Genomic DNA, 7,448 nt, shown 5'->3' on the forward strand with positions numbered 1-7,448 from the left:
TTCATTGTTCTTAACCTCTAGCGTCGAGCAATCCCGTATCGGGAGCGTATTCATAGCCTCAAGCTCATTACCATAACGCAACGTTTCCTATTCATGAAAATCGCAAATGAAATTAAATAAATATATTGAAACACAAGCTTAGCCTTTTGTTAACAACACTGTCATCTCAGATTTTCAAAATATGCTTTAACCAAAGCTACACAAGCATTTGTGTAAGAGTATTGATAGCCTAGCATAGCATTAAGCCTAGCATTCAGCAGGCAACATTTTCACAAAAACAAGAAAAGCATTCAAATAAAATCATTTATCTTTGAAGAACTTCGGATGTTTTCAATGACGAGACTGTCAGTTAGATAGCAAATGTTCATTTTTTCCCAAAATATTATTTGTGTAAGAGAAATCGCTCCGTTTTGTTCATCACGTTTGGCTAAGAAAAAAAAACGAAAATGCAGTTAACACAACGCCAAACTTTTTTTCAAAATTATCTCCATAATATCGACAGAAACATGGCAAACTTTGTTTAGAATCAATCCTCAAGGTGTTTTTCACAATTCTATTCGATGAAAAATCATTCGTGGCAGCTGGATTCTCATCTGAGGCAAACGGAAAAATACTGCAGCTGGAGATTACGCAATAATTGCAACGGAGGACACCAAGGGACCACCTGGTAAAACATCCTATGGCGTTCTGCATTAGCATCGAACAGCCCCCGTGATATGCAGCTGTTCAGGGAAGCTAGAAACCGTTATACACAGGCAGTTAGAAAAGCCAAGGCTAGCTTTTTCAAGCAGAAATTTGCTTCCTGCAACACTAACTCAAAAAAGTTCTGGGACACTGTAAAGTCCATGGAGAATAAGAACACCTCCTCCCAGCTGCCCACTGCACTGAAGATAGGAAACACTGTCACCACTGATAAATCCACCATAATTGAGAATTTCAATAAGCATTTTTCTACGGCTGGCCATGCTTTCCACCTGGCAACTCCTACCCCGGTCAACAGCACTGCACCCCCAACAGCAACTCGCCCAAGCCTTCCCCATTTCTCCTTCTCCCAAATCCATTCAGCTGAAGTTCTGAAAGAGCTGAAAAATCTGGACCCCTACAAATCAGCCGGGCTAGACAATCTGGACCCTTTCTTTCTAAAATTATCTGCCGAAATTGTTGCCACCCCTATTACTAGCCTGTTCAACCTCTCTTTCGTGTCATCTGAGATTCCCAAAGATTGGAAAGCAGCTGCGGTCATCCCCTCTTCAAAGGGGGGACACTCTTGACCCAAACTGTTACAGACCTATATCTATCCTACCATGCCTTTCTAAGGTCTTGAAAGCCAAGTCAACAAACAGATTACCGACCATTTCGAATCTCACCATACCTTCTCTGCTATGCAATCTGGTTTCAGAGCTGGTCATGGGTGCACCTCAGCCACGCTCAAGGTCCTAAACGATATCTTAACCGCCATCGATAAGAAACATTACTGTGCAGCCGTATTCATTGATCTGGCCAAGGCTTTCGACTCTGTCAACCACCGCATCCTCATCGGCAGACTCGACAGCCTTGGTTTCTCAAATGATTGCCTCGCCTGGTTCACCAACTACTTCTCTGATAGAGTTCAGTGTGTCAAATCGGAGGGTCTGCTGTCCGGACCTCTGGCAGTCTCTATGGGGGTGCCACAGGGTTCAATTCTTGGACCGATTCTCTTCTCTGTATACATCAATGAGGTCGCTCTTGCTGCTGGTGAGTCTCTGATCCACCTCTACGCAGACGACACCATTCTGTATACTTCCGGCCCTTCTTTGGACACTGTGTTAACAACCCTCCAGGCAAGCTTCAATGCCATACAACTCTCCTTCCGTGGCCTCCAATTGCTCTTAAATACAAGTAAAACTAAATGCATGCTCTTCAACCGATCGCTACCTGCACCTACCTGCCTGTCCAACATCACTACTCTGGACGGCTCTGACTTAGAATACGTGGACAACTACAAATACTTAGGTGTCTGGTTAGACTGTAAACTCTCCTTCCAGACCCATATCAAACATCTCCAATCCAAAGTTAAATCTAGAATTGGCTTCCTATTTCGCAACAAAGCATCCTTCACTCATGCTGCCAAACATACCCTTGTAAAATTGACCATCCTACCAATCCTCGACTTTGGCGATGTCATTTACAAAATAGCCTCCAATACCCTACTCAACAAATTGGATGCAGTCTATCACAGTGCAATCCGTTTTGTCACCAAATCCCCCATATACTACCCACCATTGCGACCTGTACGCTCTCGTTGGCTGGCCCTCGCTTCATACTCGTCGCCAAACCCACTGGCTCCATGTCATCTACAAGACCCTGCTAGGTAAAGTCCCCCTTATCTCAGCTCGCTGGTCACCATAGCATCTCCCACCTGTAGCACACGCTCCAGCAGGTATATCTCTCTAGTCACCCCCAAAACCAATTCTTTCTTTGGCCGCCTCTCCTTCCAGTTCTCTGCTGCCAATGACTGGAACGAACTACAAAAATCTCTTAAATTGGAAACACTTATCTCCCTCACTAGCTTTAAGCACCAACTGTCAGAGCATCTTACAGATTACTGCACCTGTACATAGCCCACCTATAATTTAGCCCAAACAACTACCTCTTTCCCAACTGTATTTAATTTATTTATTTATTTTGCTCCTTTGCACCCCATTATTTTTATTTCTACTTTGCACATTCTTCCATTGCAAAACTACCATTCCAGTGTTTTACTTGCTATATTGTATTTACTTTGCCACCATGGCCTTTTTTGCCTTTACCTCCCTTCTCACCTAATTTGCTCACATTGTATATAGACTTGTTTTTTTTTACTGTATTATTGACTGTATGTTTGTTTTACTCCATGTGTAACTCTGTGTCGTTGTATGTGTCGAACTGCTTTGCTTTATCTTGGCCAGGTCGCAATTGTAAATGAGAACTTGTTCTCAACTTGCTTACCTGGTTAAATAAAGGTGAAATAAATAAATAAAAAATGTAGTCTCTTATGGTCAATCTTCCAATGATATGCCTACAAATACGTCACAATGCTGCAGACACCTTGGGGAAAACGTGGGAAAGGTAAGCTGACTCCTAGCTCCTCCACAGCCATATAAGGAGTCATTGCCATGAGGCGGTTTCAAAAAATGCGGCACTTCCTGATTGTATTTTTATCTGGGTTTTTTCTGTAACATAAGTTCTGTGGTACTCACAGACAATATCTTTGCAGTTTTGGAAACGCCAGGGTGTTTTCTTTCCAAAGCTGTCAATTATATGCATAGTCAAGCATCTTTTTGTGACCAAATATCTTGTTTAAAATGGGAACGTTTTTCATCCAAAAATTAAAATAGCGCCCCCTATATCCAAGAAGTTAAGCGAACGTGATAACTACTACACTACAGAAACTGCTGATTGAATTGCCAGCAAGGAGTACAATGTATTTTACAGATTTTCATCGCATGAATTCAAATTTCGAAAATAAGGCATTTAGGGAAAAAAAATCTCTATTACAACCATGGTAATATATTCTTGTGAGTAACAGCACTGTTTCTGCCCGGTTTCGAACCGGGGGCCTTTCGCGTGTTAAGCAAATGTGATAACCTCTACACTACAAAAACTGCTGCAAGAACTGTCAGCAAGGAGTAAACCGAATTTGACTGATATTCATTGCATGACTTCGAATTTCCAAAGTAAGGCATTTATGACAAAAATAATTCTCTGTTACAATTATGGAAAGTATTGCATGTGTCAATGAGCGCTGTTTCCAAACAGGATGAAACCGGGGAACGTTCGCATGTTAAGCGCACGTGATAACCACTGAACTACAGAAACTGCTGCTTGAATTGTCAGCAAGGAGTCAACTGAATTTTACAGATTTTCATTGCATGAATTCAAATTTCGAAAATGTGGCATTTATGAAGAAAAAAACTATATTACAACTATGGTCATTTTTGCTTGTGAGTAGAGTAATAGCACTGTTTCAGCGCCGTTTCGAACAAGGGACCTTTCGCTTGTTAAAACCTCTTACAGCTCCCCCCTACTTTGTGCAATTTACGCCTGAAGACATACTCAAATCTAATAGCCTGTAGCTCAGGCACAGAACCAAGGATATGCATATTCTTGGTACCATTTGAAAGAAAACACTCTGAAGTTTGTGTACATGTGAATTGAATGTAGGAGAATATAACACAATAGATCTGGTTTAGATAAAACAATGAAAAAAAAACATACGTTTTTTTGTTTGTATCATCTTTAAAATGAACAAGATAAAACAAACATTCAGATAGGATGATGCGGACAATTTCAGTGACTAATACAAGAGGGCAACAGTACTTGTGCAAAGTTTCAGAATGATACCTTCCAAAATGAGTGCGCTACATGACATTGTGTGGGTAACTGTATATTGGTTGGGGGATTTTAACGTTCGTTTGACTAAACTGGAAACGTCAAGGAGTGCATTGTTGTGCTCTGATCTGTCTAGGCTATACTTTCTGGGGGTAATGAAGGATCGTTGAGTGATGTATGTCGGGGTATGCATCCAGGTGAGAGAGCTTTCTCAAGGAGGCAGGTTGTTTTAAAAAGGTCTCAGGCAAAGCTGCATTGATTATTGTTCAGCGGCTGTAAATGTGGTGCAATATGTTCACAAGATTAGGTATCATTTAAATGTTTTATGTGATTATGCCGCTCTTGGGCTCCTGCTGGGTCATAGTGTGCCTACTAGAGGGGATGGTGTATGGTGTTTGAATGCTGAGCTACTAAAAGAAGAAAAATATATTGATATGATTACCGATTGTATTAAACAGAAATGTTGAGTGGTTTTAAATGTGTTAATATTGGATTGTGGTGGGATGGTCTAAAAGAGAAGATTAGAGGGTTGAGTGTTGACGATGCAAGACGGAGGAATTTTATTTTAAAGAGGGAGCGGATAGCTTTGAATAAACAAATTGACATTGAGCTGGAAAAAGTTGATAGGGTGGAGGGTTATGATGTGGCAGGCTTTATGGAAGCTCAGGCTGCTGAATGGGGGGGGGGGGGTGGCGATCAAGGCTTTAGTGAAAAGGTTTTATTGATGCTAAATTACCTGATGCTGAACGAAAAATGTATGGCAAAGATATGACGGTTAAGGAGATATTGGAGGACATCTTGGCCAGTAATAGGAAAAAAAGTCTGGGAACAGAAAAGTGAGTTTAATCATCAATTTGTGGATATTTTAGCACCTGTATTGTTGGACGTGTACATGGAACAGGCACAGATAGTTCCAGAATCATTGTCCACAGGATTGTTAAATATTATAAAACCAATGGAGCAGGGAGAAGCTGGAAAATTTGAGGCCTTTAAGTTCACGGAATACTGATAAGATTTTGGCAAGGGTTTTCGCTAACCGTGTTAATAAAGTGATGGGGAGTATCATATCTGAGTCAGACGTACAGCGTTCCTGGGAGGGATATTATGGATATTACTTGTACAATAAGGGATGTTGTTCGACATATGACTGCTGAGGGGAGGCATAGCGCTTAGCCTAGATTTGAACAAGAAAATAACTTGTGAAGTGTGAAAGTAGGCATGTGAGGGATGTAATGGAGATGCATGGATGAATTTAAAATGTGTTTAAGTGTTAAAGGTGCATCTAATCAAAAACAAATAAACCAGATCACAAAACAAAATGGTGCTTGTGGAGCGAGAGAGAGAGGCAGGACTGGGCACCAGGACCTTTTATCACCTAGTTTATCCCAAACCCAGGTGCAACTTGTCACCTTAACGACCCAATCAGATCCACCTGTCCCCAATCTGCAAATATAAACACAGAGGAGGAGGCAGGTAAACCTAGGGCTAGTATAACACCCACTCCTATGAAAAGCAGGAACTAACAAAGACCTGAACCTCAGAAACCACGGTACCTGGAAGCAACAATTTCAGAGAAAGAAATGGAGACCAAGTGACAGGAGAGCAGAAGCCAGAGCAACAGGAGGGACAAAATAAACCCTGGAAAACCACCAACCGAAAATAAAAACAAACAACGAAGGAGTCCGAAGATCGACGAAATCGGTGCACGTTAAAGCACATTATCCACACTTTTTACATGTCGTACATCCAAACGCCTGCAGGAACAAACATCAGTGCATAATCCTGCTTTTTAGGCAAAGCATGGTGTGCAGGAGTTGGTTGTGGTCAGTGTAAACCACAATAGGGACCACACACATACCTCAATATGCTTCAATGCCCAGATTAAAGCAAGGGCCTCTTTCTCCCCCACTGAATAAATCAACTGATAGCTGTTAAACTTTCGGGAGAAATAACTAACAGGATGTTCAACACCCCCATCTACTTTAAGCAACACTACACCTGCCCCTAAGTTGCTGGCATCCACATATAGGCTGAAGGGAGTTCCAATCTTGGGCCAGCCAACACGGGGTCAGAACTAAGAAGCAGTTTCACATTTTCAAAAGCACTCTGACAGCAGGAATACCAGATTAAATCAGCCCTCTTCAACAGCTCAGTCAGACGTGCTACAACCGTGGAGAAGTTGAAGCAAAACCCATGATAATACCCAACCTTACCTAGGAAGCATTGCAGCTCCTTGGTGGTGGGCAGTGGAAACAGATATATAGTGGCCACTTTAGCCCGCACCGGGAGAACACAACCCTGCCCGACCACTCTGCCGAGGTAGGTCACTGTTGGCTAAGTTCACAGTGAGTCAGGCCTCAGTCAAACATTCAAACAGACTCAGTCAAACATTCAAACAGAGTCCGTATCTGCACCAGATCGCGCTCCCAAGTGTCACTATAAAACAACCACCTCATCTAGAAGGCCAGAGGTCCCCCTATTCATTAGACGCTGAAACATAGCAGGAACGTTGCGTAGGCTTAAACTCCTGACCGTATAGGAGAAAAGACCTGAAAAAATAATAATTGCAGATATTTCACGAGCTCTTGATGGCAAAGGCACCTGCCAGCAAATCAAACTTGCTGAAAAATCGGGCAGCACCAACCTGGTAAACACAATCTTCCATCCGTGGGAGTGGGTATCAGTCCGGTTGTCAGTGTAAAATCTAAGAACCATCTGGCTTGCTCACCAAGAGACACGGGGAGGCCCAACTGGAGAATGATTGTACAGCGATATCATTAACCAGCATGTATTTAAGAAGTTTTAAGTCTAGGCGTCCCGCTATAGGGACAACTTCCGCTGACACTGAAGGGCTCACAGCTCAAATAAATAATCTTTAAAATTATGGATATTAAACATTTAGGTACATACAAGTGTCTTATATTGGTTGAAAGCTTAAATTATTGTTAATCTAACTGCACTGTCTGATTTACAGTAGGCTTTACAGCGAAAGCATGCCATAAGATTGTTTGAGGACAGCGCCCAACATCAACATTTCCCACAATCATAGGTTTCATTAAATATTAACTTTTTGAAAATCTTCTTCTGATTTGTCAACG

General features: G+C 41.9%; 1 non-coding gene across 1 annotated transcript; it reads right to left on the bottom strand.

Annotated features, from left to right (window-relative positions):
- Window positions 1-3,550: 3,550 nt before the first annotated feature.
- trnav-aac (transfer RNA valine (anticodon AAC)) lies at window positions 3,551-3,623 on the bottom strand. The gene has a single exon. It is a non-coding gene; the product is annotated as a tRNA-Val (tRNA).
- Window positions 3,624-7,448: the final 3,825 nt, after the last annotated feature.

Source organism: Oncorhynchus nerka, linkage group LG25, assembly GCF_034236695.1.
Source record: "Oncorhynchus nerka isolate Pitt River linkage group LG25, Oner_Uvic_2.0, whole genome shotgun sequence".
NCBI classification, from domain to species: Eukaryota; Metazoa; Chordata; class Actinopteri; order Salmoniformes; family Salmonidae; genus Oncorhynchus; species Oncorhynchus nerka.